We start from the raw sequence: 12,599 nt of genomic DNA, 5'->3' as shown, positions 1-12,599 counted from the left end.
CAAGAACAAAAGCAAAAGACCTGGTGAAGATGCTGAACCTGGTGAGAGTTTGTCATTATCCAGAGTGAAACAAGTCATGAACCGACATGAAGGAACTCTGCAGGAAGAAGCTCTGACTCCAAAAGAAAGATCAAAAAGCCAGTTTGGAGTTTGAACATTTTTTGACACATATCCCGTCTTTTTTGACCATAATGACCATCGTCACGTTCGGGGGAAAAAGCCTGAGAAAAGCATCCCAACTGTGAAATACGGGGTAAGTAAGTAAGTAAGTAAGTAAGTAAGTAAGTAAGTAATCTTTATTTATATAGCACCTTTCACAGGCAAAGGCCACAAAGTGCTTCACAACACAGTTAAAAGCAGAAATGACATACAATATAAAAAAGGGGTCAAAACAACACAGAAATCATAGCAGCCCAAAAGTAGCTAATTAAAAGCTTGGACAAATAAATGTGTCTTAAGTTCGCTTTTGAAAGAATCAACAGAGTCAATAGAGCAAAGAGGGTGGAAGATCATTCCAGAGCCTGGGAGCAACAGCCTGGAAGGATCGGTCGCCTCTAGTACAAAAACTCGTACGTGGAACCTTTAGCAGATTCTGATCCTCAGACCTCAGAGCCTCACAGGGGTGTAAGGCTGGACCAGAGCACTGAGATAAGAAGGAGCCTGACCATGCACGGCTCTGAAGGCTAAAACCAGAATTTTAGGCAGCATCATGCTGTGGGGCTGTATTGCTGTGGGAGGGACTGGTGCACTTCACAAAATAGACGACATCATGAAGAAAAGAACAATATGTGGAAATATTAGAGCAACATTTCAGGACATCAGACAGAAAGTTAAAGCTTCTCGAAGCATATGGACAAACTGGTTACAAAGTGACTAAAGGAAAAAAGTCCTGATCTCAGTCCAGTTTTAATGTGTGGGCAGAGCTGAAACGGCATAGGCACACAAGGCGGCCAACAGATGTGTCTCAGTTACACCAGTTCTGTTTGGAGGATGGACCAAAACTCATCCAACTATTGTGAGAAGCTTGTGGAAGGAAATCCAAAACGTTTGACCCAAAATATACAGTTTAAAGGCAATGACACTAAATATTAATGAAATGTATGTAAACTTTTTTTGTGTGTGTGTGTGTGTTTTTCTTTTTAAACCAAAAATCACATTTCCGAGGTGAGTTGTATTTTTTCTGACCATTTGATTTAAAGCCTCTGGTCTCAGCGATTACACTAAAACTGCAAACATTTCATGATCGGCATTTAAGCATGAGCAAAATGCACAATATGAAAATAAATATTAAAGGTGAGCAGGTGTTTGAGCTGAGCAAAGTGGAGAAACACAGCATTGCATTGGTACATTGTGTTTTCACTGCTCTGTCACTCTGTGGTCTGTCCACACTTAGATCCACTGCTATCACTCAATGCTCCTGCACATCTGTGAATACAATCGCCTTTATCATACTTTTTTCTATTTATTTATTTTAATCTTCTTTGTGCCCTTATAGCCTTATATATCTTAACCTCTTACCACCCGCCTAAACCAAATGCATTCTGTCCTCTTTTGGCTGTGTAACGCCTCATTTGAAAGCTAAGACCCACAAAACTGACCTTTTTCCTCGCGTTGTTGCTGTGTTGTGTCACTTTTTGTATGTTTTTTTTCCCCCCCCATTTTTGTCACATGTTTGTTGAATTTTTGTAGAATTTTTGTCACTTTTTGGTTGAGTTTTTGTAATTTTTTTGTTGAATTTGTGTCACATTTTTGTTGATTTTTTGTCAAATTTTTGTTGAATTTTTGTCACATTTTTGTTGAATTTTTGTCACATTTTTTTGATGAATTTGTCACATTTTTGTCACAATTTTGTTTAATTTTTGTCACATTTTTGTTTAATTTTTGTCACATTTTTGTAGATTTTTTGTTGAAATTTTGTCACATTTTTTTTGAATTTTTGTCACATTTTTGTCACATTTTTGTCACATTTTTGTCACATTTTTGTCACATTTTTGTTGAATTTTTGCAAATTTTTTGTTGAATTTTTGTCACATTTTTGTTGAATTTTTGTCACATTTTTGTCACATTTTTGTTGAATTTTTGTCACATTTTTGTTGAATTTTTGTCACATTTTGTTGAATTTTTGTAAATTTTTTGTTGAATTTTTGTCACATTTTTGTCACATCTTGGTTGCGTTTACATCCTTGTTTTCTTCTCATTTTTTGTAGCTATTTTGGTGCTTTTTCCCCAAGAATCTTTTTGATTTGGGTAAAGCCAAACTGGAGAAAATGGGATCCGTTCAGGTGGGAGTTAAGAGGCTAAAATCTGTACAGCTTATTTTTTTAATCTAAATTCTATGATATATGGTTTATGTCGCACGATGGTCTGTGAACCTGAAACAATGGCAACAAAAACCTATTCTGATTCTTCCAGTTTCTTACCTCCACAGTCTGGCTCCTCTTTGATGCTTCTGTAAAAGAACAAAAGGTTTTAAAGACAATGGCCGTGAAGTCGAAACAACATGAATACATTATAGGTTGTATAGTGATAACAAATGTGTGATAATAATAATAATAATAATAATAATAATAATAATAATAATAATAATAATAATAATAGCAGAAACTAGAAATCAGGGGAAAGGCTCAGTGTTCAGTCTGTGTGGAGTCCGTGTGTGAAAAGTCCCTGATAAAGACCCAAAGGCCTCGTGTTGTTGTGGACAGTCCTCTGTATCTGAGAGAGTCCTGTCTTGGCTCTAAACTCACCTGTTTTCCTCCTCCGCGGGCTCCCACAGCTCCTGCTCCTCCTCCAGCTTCACTTCTGACATGTTTCACTGCGCTCTGTCCGCTTTAAGGCGAAGAGTGACTCACTTCTGTTCAGAGCTAACGCTAACACAGCAGCACAAACACAGCGCTCACTTCCGGGGTCTGAGCGGGGTTGCCAGATCCAAGAGGTAAAACTAGCTCAGTGACTCAAACACCGCCAAATATGTTTGAAACAGTGCAATCTGGTGCATTATTGGTTCATATTTCATTTGATTAGTGTTGTTTTACAGCGGCAAAAAACACTACATTATGATAATCCGACAAGACTAAAAATGAATGAGAAAAAAGCATAATTTGAAATACATTGATATTTGTTAACTAATATTTTAAATTAAGTGCAATGAGATGATTTTTCTAAATTTAAGTGACTAAAATTTACACACACAAAAAAAAAGAAAAGAAAAGAAAAATAAATAATAATAATAATAATAATAATAATATAATGTATAAAAATCTTTTCCTGCTGGTCTTCTGCACCATGCTTTGGTTGCACTATAGTTCATACTGTTAAAAGTCCGTGCCCTGACATAGACTACATTACCCAGAATGCATGTGTTAATTTGTAGTTTCACTCACTCGTGGTTGCGCTTGTTGCTTTCACTTTGGTGTGGTCCGGTGCAGTGAGAGCAACATCCACGGAGCAGAGAATGGCCATCCATGGTCAATCCTGCTCTAATCTCGTGTGTATGAGTGTCGTGTGCGTCCTTAAGATGTAAGTATAGTTTTTTGCATGACTGGTGTGTTTATTTCAGCGTTATAAGCCCATTTGTGGCGAGGTTGTTATGCTCGTGTTATTGCCTACTGCTATACTGCCGCGGCCCGCTTCAGCGCTCCACATGCGCTCCTAAGTAGCCATCCGCTGTCTTTGTAAAAGCCATTCACTTGTAAATACCTGTAAATATTATTTTAATGTATATTTCGCCTGTTTTGGCACTTTCGCTATTTAGTATCGTTTATACATGTTCATTTATAGTGTTAGCACTCCCCCTAGTGGATTTTCAGTAGTACTGCAGGTCATATTTTTATACAACTGTATGCAGCCTGCTCACATGTTATTAATATACATTTTATTCTTTTCTGTTTCAGATAACCACACACACACAAACACACACCCATCCACGCACAGACATACATACCTGTGTCACCCATCATCATCTCATGTACCTAACTCCTCAATAAATTCTCAAACTGCACCATCCAAGTTGCGTGTTCCTTCTGACCGAGGAAGACTCAGTTGACGAACAACCACAATCAGCAATAGACGCACACGGTCTCTTACAAGTGGTCCTTCGAGCCGGATGTTTATTGGCTGAGTCAAGATGGCAACTCCACAAGATGATGTTCCTCAGGATGAAAGTCCAACGCATAGTCCCCGTCCAAGCAGGAGCAGGAAGCTTCCAGGACATCTGGCGGATTATGAGCATGACCTACCTGATCCAGAGGAGACAGAGTCTTCAACCAGTAGCAGTTCAGAGGAATCCGATAAGGAGGAGAAGAAGGAGAAGAAAAGATGGAAGAGAATGGAGGCAACTTGGGGCAGTGTATTGAAAACGATGAATGAGATGCAAATCACTATGAAGGAGACCAGTGGTGCCTTAACCAAGCGTGTGGAACAACTGGAACGAGCATGCAAGTCCTGCAGTCCTCTCCCTCCTCAGAGTGATGCTCCACAGCAAGATAGAGCCGCTTCACTTCCTGCTCTACTTCAAGCACCACCGCCTAGCACGGTGGGCATGCGCAGCATCCATACTACAGATCAGCTACACGTCCTGGCACCAGCAGCGAGGCAGGAAACGCCTGTAAACCTGTTAAGGCCGGTAGAACCTGCTGCATCTTCACCACTGCAAAATGTAAGCCCCATTCTCCATTCAGCACCAAGGCCAGCTCCAATACCTTTAAGCCCCATTATTCCTCCTGCACCTCAACCAAGAGTAACACCTCTTATTCAGCCTGCTCCAAATGTTCAGCCAGTGCCGCTGCCACTGAACCCTATAGCTCAACCTGCACAGCAGCCAGGCGCAGTGCCAGTACCTCAGCCTGTGCTTCAGCCACCGCCAGTGACACCGCCTGTATTTCAGCCCAGGGTTAATACTGCATTTCAGCCCGCAGGTCTGTCTGCATCTCGGCCCGCACCACAGCCTGCTCCCCAGCTGAGAATCCCTGTAGTCCATCCAGGTATCCAGCCGGCACCGCTACCTGCTCCGCCCGCCAGAATGAGTCATGTGATTCAACCCGCTCTACAACCTGTCAATCAAGTTGCCCAACCAGTGCAGTTTGGGAGGCTTGAACCACGTCAGGCTGAGCCCCTATACCGTCAGAGGTACCAACACCCGCAGCCTCCGAGCAGCTCCACTCAGGTATTTTCTGCACAACCCCATGACTTCTCTGCAGCTTCAGCGGCATCACTGCATCAGCCACCACCGGGGATATCAACGCCACAGACCTATAGTCAGTTTTATGCAGCTCCACCGCCTGATTCTGCCAGCTACTACTCTGCTGCCTATCCATCAGCCTCTGCCTACCCTCCACTGCCTGCTGCATCTACTGCACAAGCCGCCGTACCTCCTGCAGCAGATGTTACCCAGCCAAACCTGATGGAGATGATCGTAGCATCTTCATACGGCATCCCGAAGCCTCAACTGGTGACATTCAAATCAGGCAGAGAGAGTGACTTTGCATTACTGAAGAAAGGACTGGACAGCATACTTGGGCCACATGCTCATCTCACAGAGGAGTATAAATATCACATTCTGCTAGACCATTTAGAGTATCCATGTGCTTTACAAGTGGCCAGGCGCTATATTCATGACCGCACTCCCTATACTAGTGCAATGAGAGCTTTGGAGCAGAGATATGGGCAGCCAAGGCAGTTAGTGCAGAGTGAACTGAGTGCTATACTTAACTGCTCTCCTATTAAAGCAGGTGACCCTCAAGCCTTTGAAGATTTCTCCCTGTCGGTGTCCAGCCTAGTGGGCCTCCTCAGTACTATGGACGATGTTGCAGCTAGCGAGCTTCATTGTGGTTCACATGTAGACAGGCTACTCGCTAAGCTTCCCCCTACCTACAGAGACAGTTTCATTGAGTACTGTATCACACGTGGCATCATACGCACTGGCAGTAGTTGCACATACAACATGTATGACCTCTCCGAATGGCTCGAGCGCAAATCTCAAGTCCTACAGTTATCACGGCAAGCCACTCAGCCGCAGCCTTCAGACAGACCACGCCCAGAGAGGGGCAACCCCAGAGCCTCTGCCGGGTCCAAGGCTCAGAGTAAGTCTACATCCATCTATTATGGCTCCGATCCCGCTCAAACACAGCCAAAGGCGGACACTAAGGCACATGTTACTAATTCTTCTCCCCCCTCTAAGAAGAAGCAGCAGTTTAAGCCATTTTGCCCGTACTGTGAGGGGACAGAGCACTACCTCAGTGGCTGTGTAGACTTTAAGAAGCTAGACCTCAAAGCTGTAGCCTCTTGGATTAAGGAAAAATCCAAATGTTGGCGCTGTGGCCGTAAACACACCCCTGAACAGTGCACTCTCAAGAAGCCGTGCAGCACATGTGGAGAACAGCACTTATTAGTGCTTCATGACCTGGCTGAAGCTAAAAGGAGGGACCCGAATATCCTAACAGTGAGCACCAGCAGAGTGTTTGTGGATCCTCTCGGTCACTCTGGCCGTGTAATGCTCAAGGTTGTGCCCATACAGTTACACCATCAAAGGAAATCTCTGGACACATATGCTCTCCTTGATGATGGCTCAGAGAAAACAATTCTACTCCCCGCTGCTGTCAAATCGCTAGGCTTGAACCAGGAGGAGGAAACTCTGTCTCTGCGCACTATTCGTCAAGATGTGATCCAGATAAAAGGAGGCTACGTCTCTTTCCAGGTGTCCCCAAAGGCCAAGCCGAAAACACGCTACAAGATAACGCGTGCTTTTACCGCTCAACAGCTCTGCCTAGCTGAACAGTCATGTCCCATGGAGCTCTTAAAGGAGAAGTATCATCACCTACAGCGAGTGCAGCTTGAAGGATTCAACCATATACAGCCACTTGTGTTAATCGGCTCTGACAATGCTCACCTCATAACTCCTGTCCGTCCCGTCCTGTGCGGCCCAGCTCAAGGACCTGTCGCTGTCTGCACTAAGCTCGGGTGGGCCATCCAGGGTCCGAGCTGCAGTCTGCCCACACAACAGGGGGAGGCACACTGCCTCAACATATCATGCCTTTCTCCTGCCATTGCCCTTCAACAGGATGTACAGCGTCTGTGGCAATTAGACGCTACCCTCCACCGACCTGAGAAGGACGTCACACGCTCAAAGGAGGACAGAGAGGCCATAGCCATGTTAGAGGCCAATACCACCAGAGTAGCTGTGGATGGTGTAGAGCGATATGCCACTCCCCTGCTCAGAAAGAAGGACTTCCCACAGATGCACGTCTCCTCTGAAGTAGTTAAAGGCCTTCTGAGGTCCACTGAGCGTAAGCTAGCTAAGAATCCCGACCTGGCACTCACATACAGCCAGGAGATCAAAAGGTTGGTAGATTCTGGATATGTTGTGAAGCTGTCTCCCGAAGAGATTCATAGCTCTGCTGAAGCTTGGTATGTACCACACCACATTGTACATCACAACAACAAAGCCCGGGTGGTCTTTAACTGCTCCTTTGAGTTCCAGGGTACTGTCCTCAACCACTACCTCCTCCCAGGACCTACCCTGAGCCCTACACTTCTGGGCGTACTCCTGCGCTTCCGCCAGTATCCTGTGGCAGTGAGCGGAGACATAAAAGCCATGTTTCATCAGATCCGCCTGCTCCCTAAAGACTGCCCCCTTCTGCGTTTTTTATGGAGAGACTGTGAAACAGAGAGGCCCCCAGATGTATATGAGTGGAGAGTCCTGCCCTTTGGGACGACGTGTAGCCCCTGCTGTGCTACCTTTGCCCTTCAGAGCCACGTGAGGGAGCATAGAGACGCACATAAAGACATCTATGACTCTGTCCACACAGCCTTCTACGTGGACAACTGCCTGCAGTCCCTTTCTGACCCACAAGAGGCCAAGTTGCTCATTGACAGAATGAGAGACCTGCTTATCCAAGGTGGATTTGAGATACGCCAGTGGGCTAGCAACATCCCTGAAGTGGTCGCCCATCTGCCCAGCACGGCCAGGTCAGATAGCTGTGAACTGTGGCTTAACTTTAAAAGCCTTGATCCTCAGGAGTCAACACTGGGTCTCAGCTGGCACTGCCCAACCGACGTCCTGGGATACAAGCATCGCCCTGTAGCCTACACAACTGTGACGCTGCGCAACGTCTACAAAGTACTGGCCAGTCAGTATGACCCATTGGGTTATATCTGCCCCTACACTACGAGAGCAAAGCTCATTGTGCAGGCCCTGTGGAGCACAGAGAGAGGATGGGATGAGCCCATAGAAGGAAACCTGCTTCAGGCCTGGCTCGAATGGGAAGAGGAATTGTCTTCTCTCCAGCATATCACCATCCCCCGCTGCTACGCTCCTCCTCACAACAGTAACAGCGCTACATATGAGGCTCACATCTTCTGTGACGCCTCAGAGAAGGCCTATGGAGCTGTAGCCTACCTAAGAGTCATGGAGCAGCAGGCTCACATCTCCACCTCCTTCATCATGGCACGCTCCAGAGTAGCGCCTCGCAAGCAGGTGTCGATGCCCCGACTGGAGCTGTGTGCTGCGCTCACTGGAGCCCAACTAGCAAAAGTACTCCAAACTGAGCTTTCAATACCTCTTCACTCAGTCTACCTGTGGACAGACTCCACTACAGTACTCCAGTGGATCCAGTCCAGCTCCTGCAGGTACAAAGTCTTTGTGGGGACTCGGATCTGTGAGATACAGGAGCTTACCTCCCCGGAACAGTGGAGGTATGTGAACTCTGATGACAATCCAGCCGATGACATCACGAGAGGGAAACCACTGTCAGAGCTCATGATCTCCAGCCGCTGGTCACAGGGCCCATACTTCCTTACACAGACTCCTGACACCTGGCCGAAGCCCCCCACAGAGTTCCCAGAATGTGGCAGTGAAGAACTCCGAAAGACTGCCTTCTGTGGCCTCACAACTGTACCAACAAGCCTACCGGATACAGCACAGTATACATCTTTAGATGATTTGATTCTGGCCACTCATCAATCCTTACATGGAGTGGATGCCACCTCCTACACTGCAAGTGAGCGCCTGGAGGCAGAGACCCAGCTGCTTCAATCTGCACAAAAGGACAGCTTCCCAGAGGAGCTCCAAGCTCTCCAAGCGGGTAACCCTGTTCGCCCAAGCAGTCGTCTCAGTGCCCTGTCCCCTGAGTATGACAGCCTCAGTGGACTGGTCAGAGTGGGAGGCCGCCTGCGCCAAGCTACAGATGTAGACCCTGACAGCATCCACCCAGTCGTGTTATCACCTGATCATCCTCTGACTCAGCTCATCATAAAGCACTATGATGTTCAGCTGCGCCACCCTGGTGCAGAGAGACTCTATGCAGAGGTACGCCGCACCTACTGGATCCTCAGAGGTCGCCAGGCCATTAAGAAACATCAGTACCGGTGTGTGGACTGCAGGAGATGGCGCGCCTCACCCGCCACGCCTAAGATGGCTGACCTTCCCTCATCTCGGCTGAGACTCTACAAACCTCCCTTCTGGTCTACAGGCGTAGATTGTTTTGGACCATACCTGATTAAGATTGGCCGTAGGAGAGAGAAACGCTGGGGGATCATCTACAAATGCCTCACTACTAGATGTGTCCACTTAGATCTCCTCCCTAGTCTCGATACTGACTCTTTCTTAATGTCATTACGCAGGTTTATTGCACGCCGGGGGAAGCCATACGAGCTGTGGTCCGACCGGGGCACCAATTTCAGAGGCGGCCACAAAGAACTACAGAGCGCCTTTCAGAGCATGGCCCCAGAGCTGCAGCAGCAACTGGCGAAGCACACCATCAACTTTCACTTCAACCCACCGTATTCTCCTCATTTCGGGGGAGCCTGGGAGAGGGAAATCAGATCTGTTAAGTCAGCCCTACAAGTCGTCCTGAAAGACCAAGTTGTGGCAGAGGAAGTGCTCCTAACAGCTCTAATAGAAGCTGAAGGCCTCCTTAACTCTAAACCTCTCGGATATGCCTCCTCTGATGTGGCCGATCCGGACCCCATCACGCCAAACCTGCTGCTAATGGGGCGGCGTGATGCTGCATTACCACAGGCAGTATACGGCCCTCATGATGCCCTGTCTAACAGAAGATGGAGACACAGTCAGGTGATCAGTGATCATTTCTGGAAGCGCTTTGTCCAGAACTATCTCCCAGGGCTCCAGCTGAGACATAAATGGAGGAAATCCACTGATAATGCTGCTGTGGGACAAATCGTGATGATCGTGGACTCCAACCTTCCCAGAGGACTGTGGCCGGTTGGGTCCATCACCAAGGTTTTCCCAGGGACAGATGGTGTCGTCCGAGCTGCGGAGGTGAAGGTTAAAGACAGCATCTACATTCGACCGGTAGCCAAACTGGTGGAGCTCCCTGAAGTGCCTGAGGATTCAAGCGGCACTTCCTCGAACTAGCTGACTTTTGGATGAGTGTATTTGCCAGGCAAATACAGGGGCGGCTGTTAAAAGTCCGTGCCCTGACATAGACTACATTACCCAGAATGCATGTGTTAATTTGTAGTTTCACTCACTCGTGGTTGCGCTTGTTGCTTTCACTTTGGTGTGGTCCGGTGCAGTGAGAGCAACATCCACGGAGCAGAGAATGGCCATCCATGGTCAATCCTGCTCTAATCTCGTGTGTATGAGTGTCGTGTGCGTCCTTAAGATGTAAGTATAGTTTTTTGCATGACTGGTGTGTTTATTTCAGCGTTATAAGCCCATTTGTGGCGAGGTTGTTATGCTCGTGTTATTGCCTACTGCTATACTGCCGCGGCCCGCTTCAGCGCTCCACATGCGCTCCTAAGTAGCCATCCGCTGTCTTTGTAAAAGCCATTCACTTGTAAATACCTGTAAATATTATTTTAATGTATATTTCGCCTGTTTTGGCACTTTCGCTATTTAGTATCGTTTATACATGTTCATTTATAGTGTTAGCACTCCCCCTAGTGGATTTTCAGTAGTACTGCAGGTCATATTTTTATACAACTGTATGCAGCCTGCTCACATGTTATTAATATACATTTTATTCTTTTCTGTTTCAGATAACCACACACACACAAACACACACCCATCCACGCACAGACATACATACCTGTGTCACCCATCATCATCTCATGTACCTAACTCCTCAATAAATTCTCAAACTGCACCATCCAAGTTGCGTGTTCCTTCTGACCGAGGAAGACTCAGTTGACGAACAACCACAATCAGCAATAGACGCACACGGTCTCTTACACATACAGTTCCTTCCCTTCTTTTCTACTAATTATTGCTTTACGTTACAATGTAAAACATCTGACGATCCCTTTAATGTTTTTGTGTATTTTGTTTTTGAACGCTCTCTGGTCATGTGACCCTGCTGATCACATGACACACATTATTCCATGTATATTTAAATGTTACCATTTTGTCCATAAGAATTCACATCTGGCAGAGAAATTGGTAAATGTTAGACTTTTATTGCTCGATGAATGAAAATTCTGAATAATTAATCTTCAGGCAAAGTCACCAAGTTATTACTTACAGTAATTAACCTTAAAGGGACTTTACAGAGTTTAAAAATGTTTTCCTTCCCCTACATGTTCCTCCATGTCCTCATGTGTAGAATGAGCTCAGGCCTGGTCTGTGTCTCTAAAATCCTGCACTGTCACTCAGAAAGCTGTTAATTCAGGTCTGAAGTGCCGTCATGCACGAGCTTAATATAGAGGCTTCCAGAAGACCTAGTTTTGGCTGACGGGGCTTTAATGTCAAGCAGTTTATTCAATCTTTCCAAGCTGACTTAAAGATTCCAGTATTGGACAGGAGTCGCTCAACGTCCGCACAGTAAAGTGAAGATATTACTGTGCGGATTTCAAACTACTCCTGGTATTATTACGCCTTACAATATAGTTCCCCCTTTTATCCGCTTAGAAAATCCACATTGTTTAATTTTGTGTAATTATACTTTGTAGTGGAACACTTCACGTAACCATATTTAAATAGTGAACACGTGAAGAGCTTGGTAGCTTCTATCTTGACCTGTTTTGGAGCTATAGAGGAGAGAGGGAGAGGCTAAATGCTAACGCCGTCTGCGCTGTGTTTACGTGACTGAAGGCACGGGGGAAGATCAGACAGGTCCTAAAGAACTCGTCAAAGCTAAGGTAAGAACATATCTCAGTATGTAAAAACGGTGGCCTGTTCCTTTAAGCTCGTGCATTACGGCACTTTGGACCCGAAGTAACACCTTTCTGAGTGACAGTGCAGGATTTTAGAGGCAGTTGTGGTGAACAGGTCTGAGCTCATTCTACACATTAGGACATGGAGGAACGTATAGGGGGAAAATACTTGGTTTGAACATTTTTGAACTCTGTAGTCCCTTTAAAGCGGACACAGATTCGTACTGATTCCGAAAAGATACAGAATTAAAATAACATTTATTCAATTTGACATTTTATGGATAAGCCGTTTGAGTGATTCATTATTTTCAGATCACTATTAAAACAAGTCCATGACAGGCAGTCCACGAATACATGTGTGTAAACATTAACCATTCAACCAGTTTGTTCAATGGAGCCTTTGAATAAGAGTCCGGAGATTTAGGCCAAACCCACTGCCGTAAAGGCATGGCCAAACACCTGAGTCCATCCCTGATTGCATGTAGGAGAAG

At 45.8% G+C, this 12,599-nt stretch overlaps 2 protein-coding genes across 2 annotated transcripts in view; both read right to left on the bottom strand.

The window, feature by feature from the left end:
• Nucleotides 1–2,447, bottom strand: part of LOC306973026 (uncharacterized protein) — a 66,170-nt gene extending 63,723 nt beyond the window's left edge. The window contains exon 1 of the mRNA XM_079569825.1: nt 2,421–2,447. The gene's annotated coding sequence lies outside the window, so the exon portion shown is untranslated. The remainder of the gene's footprint in view (nt 1–2,420) is intronic.
• LOC306973044 (uncharacterized protein) overlaps nt 1–12,599 on the bottom strand; it is an 83,887-nt gene that overhangs the window by 40,514 nt on the left and 30,774 nt on the right. The gene's annotated exons all lie outside the window — the stretch shown is intronic.

The sequence above is a fragment of the Gobius niger genome (assembly GCF_951799975.1).
Source record: "Gobius niger genome assembly, chromosome: 13".
NCBI lineage: Eukaryota > Metazoa > Chordata > Actinopteri > Gobiiformes > Gobiidae > Gobius > Gobius niger.
This window is presented reverse-complemented; position numbering and strand designations above follow the sequence as displayed.